This window comes from Odocoileus virginianus, chromosome 2, assembly GCF_023699985.2.
Source record: "Odocoileus virginianus isolate 20LAN1187 ecotype Illinois chromosome 2, Ovbor_1.2, whole genome shotgun sequence".
NCBI lineage: Eukaryota > Metazoa > Chordata > Mammalia > Artiodactyla > Cervidae > Odocoileus > Odocoileus virginianus.
The window spans coordinates 92,530,318-92,543,386 of record NC_069675.1 but is presented as its reverse complement, the minus strand read 5'-3'; the positions used below and the strand labels follow the sequence as shown (position 1 = coordinate 92,543,386).

General features: G+C 53.0%; 1 protein-coding gene across 1 annotated transcript in view; it reads right to left on the bottom strand.

The window, feature by feature from the left end:
* The window catches only part of MVB12B (multivesicular body subunit 12B), a 190,577-nt gene that overhangs the window by 41,000 nt on the left and 136,508 nt on the right, over positions 1-13,069 (bottom strand). The gene's annotated exons all lie outside the window — the stretch shown is intronic.

Here is a 13,069-nt window from a genome sequence, read left to right as displayed (position 1 = left end):
AGCATCACACAGCTGGAAAGGTATATGCTATACATTTTAAGATTTGGTAAGTGACTGCCCACAGGTTAAAGGAAAATGGAACAAAACGTGATCCTCTGGCCCTGCAGCACAGAGATCTTCTGATCTTGAGTAGCGGGATTACATTCACCAGGGTCTGGGCACCCCTGAATGGATGGGAGAACTCAGGATGAGCACCCTGGAGCCAGGGCCTGAGCCCTGAAGGGGCAGCTACCCCGGGAGGCCCCAAGTTTCATCCTCCCCAAGCTGCTGGGTGATTCCAAAAGCCCAGGCACAGTGACAGACAGACACGGACCAAATGATGCAGGAAGTCTCGCAGCAATCGAAATCCAACCTGTTTAAGTAAGACTGCACTGCCGTGTGCCTTTGAACCAGGTCATAACTTTATAATAAAACTTAATTCGAAGAGAAAAAAAAAACCCTATTTCTCTGTCTTGCATTTTTCTCAAACACTGGACTTCTCAGTTCAAAATCGAAGGCGTGGCCTTCTTCCCCCATCACGTAGCCAGACTTGCAGCTTCTGGCTGAGGTGGGCAGGCTGCTGGTGTCCACGGAGATGTGCAATGACAGGAGATGACAAAATTGCCCCCCGTAGCAGGGATGGGGCACAGGCATGCCCGTCGACTTGCCCAGAGGCGCCTTTCCAACCAGCGGGACATTCAAGGGGCTCTTCCCTGGAAATGCTTCTCAAGAGAGCTGTATATCACAGGGCCCAAACTCAGCTCCGGTGGACAAGCTCCCTGGACCACGGTAATTTCAGAAAAAGGAGCAGCCAGAGACAAACCTGACGCCTAGGCTGACACCTGCTTTCATCTGGAATACTGGGGAGTGTCTCTGAAGTACTATGCCACCAAGTGCTCAGATTTCAGATTTAATATTAACCTTTAAAGGGCATGTCAGAGAAATGTACTCTCTGAATACTGGTTGTGAGCTCACTTTGTAAGTCGATCACAGAAGCTGGGTGTGAGGCTGCCGCCCGTCTCCGACTGCATCTGTCAGGGGCGTCTCCCTCTACCTGACAGTAATTCTAACCGAACCCAGCAGTCCCACAGACGAACAATTCACCACGGTTTGAGCTCAACCTTAAGGTTTAATAATAGAGCCCTGCTCATACTGCGCTCATTTCTAGAGCTGATGAACTTTCAGAGACAACATGAGTTGAAATAATGAGTGCAGAGATGACAAAGAATTTTAATCCAAGGTTCTTTGAACTATCCGGTATAATAAGCACTTGTTCCTTTCTACAATGGGCACGTAGAAAGAGAAATCTAAATAATAATTGCTGTAATTATCTTGAAAAATATGCAGAGATTAATGGTGATTATGAAAATCTGTATAATTGTTCTCTGAAATCATCACTGATGAAGTGGTATCTTGAAACGGCCGCAGACAGAGAACTTTTTAACACCGAACTCTGTGTGGGCACAGCAATGTGACACATTTGGCTTTCTCCCCGTTAAAACGTTACCCTGTGTTTACGAAATTGTTTTTCATCATTTCCAAATACCCTGGCCTGCGTTTTAACTCTTCAGACCGGCGCCCTGAAAAGGTTCCAAGACACCCTTAATGGTATGCGTCGTGTCATTGTGGTTCAAAGCCCCAAGTTCAACTTGTTATTTATTCAAATAATTAATTACTCTTGTATCCATCGAGCAGTTTGTCATGACACATTAATGACTTGATAGACTTCTATGAACTGGTGAACACAGAACAGCAGAGCGTTTTTATCGTCATTTAATTTTAAAACGATCCTGTGTGAAATTATCTAGTCGTGAGTGATGGAAGCATAAAGAACAGAGTCAGCAAAGCCCCTTTTGGATCATTGCTTTATTAATGGTAACGTCAGGGAAATGAAAAATGCTAACATTGTCATATTCTGCTGCCGGGGGGGGGAGATGAATGGCTGGGGGAGTGGGCGAGGGTGCCAAGCACTCCAAGTGCACAAGTCCCTCCAGGCGCTAGGCGGGGCAGGCCTTGCACACCCATGCCCGCCGACTCTGCGAAACCACCTCCACGCCCGCGCTCCCTTTCAAGTTTATGGCTCTCGATGTCTGTTGCACTTTGTGTGTATGGTCTTTTTTTTTTTTTTTTTAAACTTGACTTTTCTGCTAGTGATATAAGGAACCCTCACAAAAACATTTCACTTTATTGCTTTGAACATTAAATGTTATTAATCCAATAGAAAAAAGTTAAAGATATTGCTGTCACCTTTAAATGTGAAATGATATTAGGCGCTAAAGAAATGCTGGGTTAGGAGAAAAGATGTTCCCTTGGTTTCTTTCGAGCCTTGAGATAACCGTGCAGGGCTGATGAGAAGATAATATTTCTATGGGGCTCATAGCACAACATCTGCTTAAAAGACATTTCCTGTTCAGCTATGCATTTTTTAAAAAATATATAGTGAAAACTGTTTCTCAATTGTTTTAATTACAAACTTGGGAATCTATGCAAACTACTCCCCAGCAGTGTGATTCACAGATAGGAGACAGCAATCCCTGAAGAGATTCAGCGCTGCCTGTGGGCGGGAATTGCTCGCTGCACGTGGCTGAGCCCACGAGGGGACCACGGTGGAGGCCGCAGGCATTGTCCTGCCCTCCTCCGAAAGAGAAGGGAGCAAGGATGGATCTGGTTCCCTCTTGCCTTGCGAGAGCTTCCTGTTTCATGTCCCTAATCCTGGGGAAGGGCTCTACCACCCCCCAACCCTCACCCCCACCTGGGGGTCACCTAGAGCCACAGGACCCGGCTCCTTCTCTTATACCTTTAAATCCCACGGTCCCTACCCACCGTGAGTCCAAAATCTTTTACATCCAGAGGTGGCGGCGGCTCGATCTCAGCTGAACTGCCCTTTGCCAGGCCCTGGTCTGGGTGCTTTCTGTGTGTCGACTGATTTCTCATGACAATCCCATGAGATTATGTATTATTATTATAATTAAAATCACAGGAAGCGCAGCAAAAGTGGACCATCCGGGGCACCTAGTGGGACAGCTGAAAATACAGCTGGTGGGAGCTGAAACGGGTGTTAGGACTCTAAGGATAAACAAGTCAAAGGACACATGGGAAAGACCCAAGCCAGTAAGTTGGTGGTCTGTTTGTGGAAAGGACTCCTTTTCCAGGTGAAGATACGTGGGTCAGGGTCTCATGATTTTCACAGCAAGGTGGCCACAGAGCCAGAGCTCAGGTCCAGGTTGCCTAAGACCCCAGGGCACCTCTGCCCAGGTCCTGCCTCATTTTGCAGTGAGCGCTGGTCCCACGTGGCGAGCAGGGCTTCTTTATGCCCCGTCAGGGCAGTTTCGGAGCGGAGTCACACAAGCAATCGTGATTTGATGGAACTCATCCAGGTTTAGAAGCTGCGTGGGGTACCACAGATTTATTTGGGGGAGTGCCAGGGGGTCCTCAGAGACACAGGCAGGCAACTTCCAGAGCAGCTGACTGAGCTCTGTGAGATCATGGATGCCCCAGGCAGGAAACACTTGGTTTTCACAGGAGCCCTGATGGAGAGGTCCAGGCAGATGATCCCGACCGCCAGGGACACTGCTGCTCACCCAGGGCACTCCACTCAGGAAGCCAGCTCATGCTCCTGGCCACGTGCACTCTCTAAAGAGCAAACCACATCCTGCAAGAAGACAAAGTGCGCCCCTGTGGGCAACGTACTGGTCCAGACAGTGGGGGGGAGGGGTGACAGGGAAGGCGGACTTCAAAGGTGGTGTCTTCAGAGCTGGCCCCAGACTCCAGACTCTCCAACAGCAGGTTCTCAGAATTTCAGGTGTCTCAGAATGGCCTGGGGTGCTCATTAAAACTGCAGCTTCCTATCCCCAAACCCCCAGAGATCACCTCAGGAACCTAGGGACAACAGCAACAGGAGTGGCTCCTCTCTGGGCTCAGAGCCAGACAGCGCTGCGCTGAGGGTCTCGTGGGTGCAGCCCTGTGAAGCTTTTCTGCACGAGCAAGGCTTTCCGTTATCCATAAGGACCAACGGTGTCAGGGGGTGGGGTGGGCAGCACTGGCCACAGCGGAGACTTGGAGAAAGTTGTCACAACCCTGCAAGGCAGATGGCATCACCCTGTCCTATGTCTTTGAGAGGCAAGGGAGTCCTGCTTCTAGTTGAAAGGGGAAGGTAGCACCATCACCCACATTTAGCTCAGAAGACCAGGCTCTTGACACTCCTGTAAAATCTGGTGTCAAGTAACACCAGTGCCAAAGTATAATCAGAGACTCTCGTCACTAATGGATTATTCGCTACGTTGTTGTTCAGTCGATCAGTTGTGTCCCACTCTTTGTCACCCCATGGACTGCAGCACGCCAGGCTTCTCTTTCACTGTCTCCTAGAGTTTGCTCAAACTTATGTCCATTGAGTCAGTGATTTTATGTAACCATCTCATTCTCTGCCACCCTCTTCTCCTTTTGCCTTCACTCTTTCCCAGCACCAGGGTCTTTTCCAGTGAGTCGGCTGTTCGTGTCAGGTGGCCAAAGTATTGGAGCTTCAGCATCAGTCCTTCCAATGAATATTCAGGGTTGATTTTCCTTTAGGATGGCTCATAGCTTCACTGTGTTACCAAGTCCCTTTGCCACGACAAGGCTGTGATCCATGAAGGAGATTATTTGCCATGCTGTAGAAGGAAATGGCAGCCCACTCCAGTGTTCTTGCCTGGAAAATCCCAGGGACGGGGGAGCCTGGTGGGCTGCCATCTACGGGGTCGCACAGAGTCGGACACGACTGAAGCAGCTTAGCAGCAGCAGCAGCAGGAGTCTAACCCTGGGCATCTCTTTGGTCCAGACCCTCTGTGGACTGAGCCTCTCAAACTCACAAGCAAGAAGGAACCCAGGACGGTCCTTGGTTTCTCTGTCTCTGTACTCAGATTTCTGAGCACTCAGGGTTTCTACGGCTTTTACCTTCAATAGCTGGAAAAAGATTCATGTCACTTGTGGCTGTCGTTCTGAAATCCAGACCGAAGGCTTTTCTCAGCCTACCTCACTCAAAGTGAACTCGGCACACTCTGAAGCCGAGGAACTCGGCTCTCACTTGCACGGGACTCAAGCTTCCTCCTTCAGCCTCTCTGGGCTTCTCTTGAGGACTTCCAGGAGCTTGAAAATCTGCCCTGGAGTTTTTAAAGGAGTCTTTTTGTCAGGACAAAGTGTGAAAGCCACAAAGGGCTCAAAAAGACACACCTAAGCGATGCCTCCACTGGAGGACTTCAGGGCTGTGGAGGTAATAACGGGGGAGGAAAAACTGCAGGCCGGGAGCAGGCAATCATCAGGAAACGCAGGTTCCCGGCGACTCAGTGGTAAGGAATCGGCCTGCCAGTGCGGAGGCGAGGCTTCCATCGCAGGTCAGGGAAGACCCCCCCCCATGCTGTGAAGCAATTAAGTCTGTGCGTGCGCCACAACGACTGAGCCTGTGCTCTGGAGCCAGGGAGCTGCAAGGACTGAGCCTGCGGGCCACAAAGGATGCGGCTCTCACGCCCTAGAGCCGGTGCTCCTCGACGAGAGAAGCCACTGCAACGAGTAGCCTGCACATGGCAACTAGAGAGGAGCTCCTGCTCTCTGCAACTAGAGAAAAGACCTGTGTAGCAACAAAGACCCACCACAGCCCAAAATAAATAAAATTAAAAAAAAAAAAAACACGAAGAAATGCAGGTCAGTAGGAAACCAGGGGCCTGTTCTTAAAAATACATTTCTTTAAAGCCCCAGGGAAGGGTGAATATTACATGAACTTAAAAAAAAAGACCAGACCCCACAGGGGAAACAGAAATCCTGCAGGTGGGCACAGCTCTAGGCCAGTGGGGAGGGCAGCTGGGCCAGGCCAGGGAGCACTCACTAGAGTCTGAGCAGCTCCAGGTGGACGCCCGCAGGGCCTCGTAACTGGCCTCTGGGCCCCATGCCCAGGATTTCCTTTAGCCTAAGTCTCCACCCTGTGCCCGTGAGGCTGACCCTGGCGCAGTTTCACCAGGATGACACCGGGCTCAGAGAGGGTTACTGGCTTGCTCAGTGTGACCAGCAGGCCAGTAACAAAGTTGAGTGTTGCATACAGGTCTCCTGACTGCTATGTAATCATTTATTGGGTCAGTGGAAGAACCATTTGAGCAGAGGCCTGGAAGAGACCCTGAATCCAAAGTCAAAGGCCGCCTTTCAGTGAGAGAAAATTCAGGGCCCTGGGGACACAGGTCATTAACAGTCTGCTCGGGGAGGGGTGGTGGGGGAGTGGCTTCCCTGGTGGCTCAGCTGATAAAGAATCTGCCTGCAAGGCGGGGGACCTGGGTTTGATCCCTGGGCTGGGAAGATCCCTTGGAGAAGGGAAAAGGCTACCCACTCCAGTATTCTGGCCTGGAGAATTCCATGGCCAGAACAGCTATACAGTCCATGCGGGTCACAAAGAACTGGACACAACTGAGCGACTTTCGCTTTCATACTTCAGTCCTTATTGTGAAAGAGTTTCCAAATCGTCTTCTGACAGACGCACTTTGAAAGCACACCTCTTTTGCTTCTTTTTATTGTTTAGTTTTTGGCGGAGAGCGAACTGGCGTCCGCCGGTTGGGGCTCGCAGTTTGATGCCGTCCAGGCTGTTGGACAAGCACCAAGCTGTGATTTCATTTACACGGAGGGTTGTGAAAACACCAGGTGGCTTTAACGGTTCTGCCTGTAAAGCCTTCGGTGGCCAGGGGCAAGGGGTGCCCCTCCAGCACACCCCTTCTCCCCTCTGGAGCGAGAGGCGACACCCCCCTGTTTCCGAGGTCATCTGTGGTGTGATGGGAAGCGGAGAGGGACCTGTCCTTGCCCCTGAAACAGCCTCCCCCTCGGTACCTGGTCCTCAAGGCTCGGACTCATGGTATCTGCTATCGGCGGAAACCCTGCAGGCTGTGATGTGAAGCAACTGGTCATTTTGCTAGGGCACTGCTGGGATTTCATGAGTGGGGGCATCTGGTCAGCAAGGAAGCCCATCAGATACTCCGCACCTGAATCTCAGCCCAACTGGGCTACTCCCCGCTTCTCTCCTGCAAAAGCAGTAACTTTCTTTAGGTTAAAAAAATTGACCCCAACCAAGTGCCAACTGCTGGTGCTGGAAGGGAAAGGGGAGTCAAAAAGGGATGAGTGTGAAGGGGCATCGCTGGGGTGGGAGGCGGAGCGCAGGGTCAGTCACAGAGTGGGATGGGAGGTGGGGCAGGGCGTGCCAGGGCGCCGCGCACATGAGGCCAGCTCGCCAAGGGATAGAGGGGGATCCTGGGTGACAGCGAAGAGCTGGCTGCCCTGCGGTGTGAGGACATTCGCAGAAAGTACAGATTCTCCAGGTGGTTCCGGAGAAAGCAGGGACCTGGGAACACCTCCGAGACTAAAGGCGGCTTGAGAATTTTCAGAGGCCTTTCTGTCTCTTCTGAGTTTTACAAGGGGGTGTCAGAGAGGGGGCTCTGGGCAGACGTAGCTGTTGGTGAAGCCTCATTACCAGGTTTGAGGGCCGAGGAGGAACAACTCGCTGCAGACGAAACTGGCCTCAAAAAAAAAAAAGAAAGAAAGAAAGAAAAGAAAATAACACCCCTGACCTAATACCCTGGAGTAGAGGAAGCTTCCTAGTCCAAGGAGGCTTCATGATAGCAGCCCCTGGGGCTCCGAAGCTGTCTTTCCTTCTTTGGCCGTGCTGTGTGGCTTGCTGGATCTTAGTTCCCCGGCCAGGGACAGAACTCTGGCCCCCTCAGCAAAGGACCAAGGCCTATCCACTGGGCTGCCTCAGAAGTCCCTCTGAGGCTCTTTGGATTCACACCATCGCTTTGAACATCCTAATCTGGGGCGTGGGAAGGGGCGAGATGGGAACCTGGGCCAAGTACACCAACAGCCTGATCAGCAAAAGCCTGGGTCTTGGCCCAATTCTTTTCTACATAAATAAAACCCACAGTTAAAATTATTACGAACGGTGATGTAATATACAGAGGAATTTATTTAAATGACAAAATTTATTTTTAAAACTTTATAAATGATGTCAACTTTTATTTATAGAATCGTTAGTTCTACAGGCTCAACAAAACGTTTCACTTTTACATTGCTAGGCTTTTGTGGGAGAAATTATGGGCTAAAAAGCTGTTTTTAAATCTGGGGAATATCTTTCAGGGAGCCATTCCCTGAAAACATCCGTGGTCTGATTACTGTATTCGGAAGAGATGTTTACGGTGGCCTATCAAAGTTTACTGTTCTAGAATCACCCATGACAGCAAAAACACAAGATGTGGGCATCAGGGACAGAGAAATTCACCCTCACCTCAATTATTTAGTTGGGTCTCTGTGGGGCTAAAGACACGCAGGGGTTAAAATCAACCATGCCCACATTCCACCCACCGAAAACTTACTCCCACTCTCAGATGGGAAGTGCTTTGAACTGCAGCCAGGGCCACCACCCGTTCTGCCCAACACTGGACACCAGAGCTGTCTCAGTTACGCAGACCGGGCTTCATGGCAGTGAGCTGTGAACAGTGCCCAAACACAAAATAATTCTTCCAGTAATAAAAACAAAAAAAAAAGAAAATGATCAATTTTGCCCTGTGAGGCTCCAGCTGAACAGAAACCAGTCTGGGGACGCCAGGAAGAGGCTGGGGCGAAACACCACGTGGCGGTGAGGAAGCTGGTTTAACATTTAAGGGAACAAAGTGGGGGCGGTCTCGGAACCTTTGTAGTTAAGAGGACCGACGGGCAGAGCAAACACGTTTTAATAGCCAAGCTCCTCCTTTCACACATGTGTAAAACCTCTGGAATTTCATTGGAAAAACTATTTCAAAAGTAATCTTTGAAGTTTGAAAGTAAAAGCTGAAGGGCAAGGCCTTGGTACAGCGAGATGGTTTCAAACTGCCGAAGGGACCGAGGGAAGGTGCTAACGGGTGGCGCCAGATCAGAGCCACGGGCTCGCACGTCTGACTCTGTCCCCTGGTTTCACCGTGTTGCCTCCTGGCTTAGAGTTTCCCTGATGGCACAAAAGACACTGGTTTCCTCTCTCTCACTCTGCCCGCTTGGGGCCCTGAGAACCCTCACGCCAGGTCTGCATGGTGGCAGGACTGGTGATGCTGACGACACAGACAGGAGACGGGACTGGGTGTGCACGTGTCCCTGGAGGAGAGCCCCTGCCTGGGCTGCCTTCTCCGCCGTTTACGGCCCAGAATCGAGCAGAATGACCGCTGCGGAGCGGCCCTTCTGGGTTTCATAAACCACTGGCTGAAAGGCCGACACCCAACAGCGGGCCCAATGCAAACTCTACCCGAGAGCCCTGGCTGTGTGTCGGTGTGCACCTGGCGCGCGTGTGTGGGCCACACGGACGTGCTCGTGCACACCCTGTGCGTAAGGGCACACACAGCGAGAAGACCCTCCAGGCTACTCGGCAACCTCTCTCCTTCCTCCGTCTTCCAAAGGGGAAAAAAGGCACCTCGTTTTGAATGCCTGAAGAGGGCTTTCACCAGCTGCCCCTGCTTCTGTGTGCACCCGGGCTGCTGGGAACGGGCTTTTCCTCCAACTGTCACCTGCAGTAAGAGGGTACAGCGTGTGACTCATCGCCGCCGGTCCTCATCAGCCAACCGGCCTGGAATTACATACAGACTGGGCACACAGCTCTCGCCCCATCACGGTTCACCGAATCGGCTCTTTGCATTCTACCTGGCTTTTCACTGCTCACCTGTGACCAGAGGCTGTGTGTTCTGGGGCATCTTTAAAGCTCAATCGGAAAGATAAATAAGTCGTTGTGAGGGAAACACATTCTGGGTACCCAGCCTGGCCCTGAGGGGTTTTCTCTTTATGCCTCTGCAAGGCAGGGACGAGGGCCGTCAGACCTGGAGCTACACTGGCCCCCTCTCACTCTTTTTCCTGCACCCCCAGGATGTTTGAACTCCTGCTGCCTGTGGGGTTGGGGATGTGGTTTGACCGAACCCCACTCTGGGAGTCCTGCTACGGCCTGGCACCCAGGGCTCCTCCTCAGAGCACCGCGGGGTCTGTGGATACAGCCACCCCTCGGGGGTGTCCCCTCCTCACTGTGTCCACTTACTGCTCCCGCTGTGGGCCAGGGCATGTATCTCACTGAATCACCACCGTCTTCTCTGAGGAGGTTTTTCATGCCTCCATTTCTGTTTCCATAGCTGAGGAAACTGAGGCCCAGATGGCCCGCCTCCTGATCATGGTTTGGGGTGAAGGGCGGAGCTGGGGGAGGCTTGGGCCCAGGCCCCCTGATCCTCCTCTGACCCCTGCTCTTCCAGCGATGCAAAGATGTGACCACGGAGGAGCCGGGCCACAACCTGGGCTGGAGCAGACGTCTCCGCCCGGCCCTGCCACGGCTGTCACCCGGGGGCCTGGTCACTGGGGGAGGAAGACCTGACGGCCTGGATGTCCTGCCTTCGTGTCTGGTTTCAGGCTGAGGGGAGCAGCTGGTCGGCACCCACAGGCCCCCAGGGTGTCCCTGGGGCCCCGAAGCAGTGACCAGCAGTCCCGGCCCTGAGTAAGGGGCCAGGGCCCTCTCAGCCTCCACCACACACTGGACGCTAGGGTGCGGAGGTTAAGAGTAGCTGTGGACCCAGCCTGCCTGAGCTGTGTGACTGTGGGTAAGTTAACTAACCTCTCTGAGCTTTCACTTCTGCATCTGTGAGCTGGGATTAAGGATACCTATGCCCCTTAGGGCTGCTTCGAGTAGAGAAACGGTTTTGTTAAAGCACCCAGAACAGGGGCTGACACTTCATCAATGCCTGGTATTTGCTTTTGTGGTTATTATTCACCTCCCAGACATGAAGGAAAATGACCAACGTCTGTTGTGGAAACGTCTCTGTGCTCTACCCCCAACCCTACCAAAAATCAGTTTCCTGTAAATAATCCCCACACAGGAAGGGAGCTGGACGGGGTGCGGTGGGCGGGGGGCGGAGGGGGTCCCTGCTCCACGAGGCCGCTGTGACATGACAAATAAGCTGCAGGCTGACAATGTCTCCAAGACATATTGGAGTTTACTTTGTCGTTTGGGCTTGCCATCTGTGCTACCCCGACGGGGCCGGCTTCCCAGGCTGCTCTGAGAGCCCACAGGAGGGCCCACCAGTCCCTGGACAGAACTGCAAGCTCAGCAGGCCATCAGTTACACTGCCTAATGAGAGAAGATGGAATTTCCCCAGCAGCTCCCTGGGAGCCAGGCCTTCCTTCCCAGGCAGGGCCGGGGTCCTGGCGCTGCACGGGGCGGGTAAACCCGCAGCGCTCAGCACCGGGTGGCTGCCCTGTGCTGCTCTGCCCCTGCTGTGCTGCGGGGCTGGGGGGGGGGCGTCCAGCGGCGATGTGAACTTGACCTCAGAGCCCTCAGAGTCAACTTAGGCGCTGTATGCATCAGGAGGCTGAGGGTACAAAGACTGATGAGGCCAAGCACCTCCCCACAGAGCATCCAGGCCAGGAAACGAGGAAGAAACTTGGAACCAAGAGGAGATGGTCAAGAGCCGGGACAGAATTCTGCAGAAGGCACCACGGACACACCCAGGTGCATGGTCATGACTTACTGTGTGACCTTGGGAAAAACCCGCTGACCTCTCTGGACCTCTGTTTCTCATGTATAAGATGGGAATAACAGTTTAATAAATCCCTGTGGTGAAAGCAGTTATTCCCGAAACCAAGCTGAAGCATGCCACGCGCTCCTCTGTGGGAAGGCTGGTCCGGGGAGAACAAGGGCGGACCCTTCTCAGCGTGAATGATGATATAGCAGCCACCTCAGCCTGGGTATAGCTCCCCACGGGGCTCAGGGTTTCCTGGGCCTAGGCCAGCCCCTTCCAGGTTCAGGAATTTCTGGGGTCTCTGGACAGGAAAGATACCAAGTGCCTAAATCTGCCCCAATTATAGGCCGTCCTTACTCTTAACCATGAAGGATGAGCCTCTGCCTTCCTGTGGGAATAAGTCTTAGCGAGGAGGCACCTGGGCATATCTACTCTCATCCGAAACCACACTAGTGACAGGAAACCAGGGAGGCCGTGCTGTCTGTCAGTCTCATGACCTGAGGGAGCAGGGCCGTGGCTCTCTGCGGCTGTCCCCGCCCACCAGGCTCGCTCCGTGGATGCGGCGCTATGGGCCTTCTTCAGTGACATCTCCACAAGCTGATGCACACGTCTGATCCCCACAGTCTGATCTGAACATTTCTGGCCGGGTTACAGCAATATGTGTGTGGGTGGCCACACTCTGAGCACCCACTCATTGGCGGCAGGCTCTGTCAGACACTGTACGTGTCATCAACCACACCTGGCCCCCAGGCTGAATGCCACCCCCACCCCCACACCCCGGCCAGGGGTTTCTGAGTAACTGCTTGTTGAACGAGCACACAGCCTCCTGAATACTCATGGCCCAAGTCTGACACGGGTGCGGGGAGCCTTGGGAGTCCAAGTGAGAGCGGCAGGGAGGATGGCGGGGGTCTCCAAAGCCTAGTGATCTTATGTGTGTGTCACTGGAGTATTGAAAGGGAACGTGCATGGCTTACACAGCACTGCCGATGATCAAAGTTTTGGAGCAAGGGTCTTAGAGTAATTTCTGAAAGGTGAAATAGCTGGTGTTTCATGATGCCCTCTAAGAACAAAGCAGTCCACTAGTAGCAATCAGCCCCTTCGGTAACAAGGGAACTATGTGGCAAAGACAGACTGAGCAGGGCTGAACTGGGTACCACGTGCCAGGGCTGGGAGACTCATAGAGCAGAGCTCCTGTCCTCCGGGAGTGGACCAAGCCCATGCAGCACAGCTGATGTGCACGCAAAGGGCAACTGAGAGACTGTGCTCGCGCACAGGTACCAAGGCGGGTGGGATGCGCTTGCAGAAGGAACCAGAGGGCAGGGGGGTCACCACGGATGAATGCTCTCTGGGAACAACTGGGGCTGGAGTGCACGGCGGGGGCTGGTGAAGATGTGGAGGGGACAGGAAGGCTCTCTGCGGCGGGAGGAAGGCTCTCTGCGGCGGGAGGAAGCCCCAAGCAAGGCCCGTGTGGGCAGCACCCCGTGGAGCCTCACTCAGCCAGAGCAGAGGGAGGGGTGACAGAGCCCACAGCTACAGGGCCCCTGCAGATCGCTCGAGAGCCAACACTGGGCAAGAAC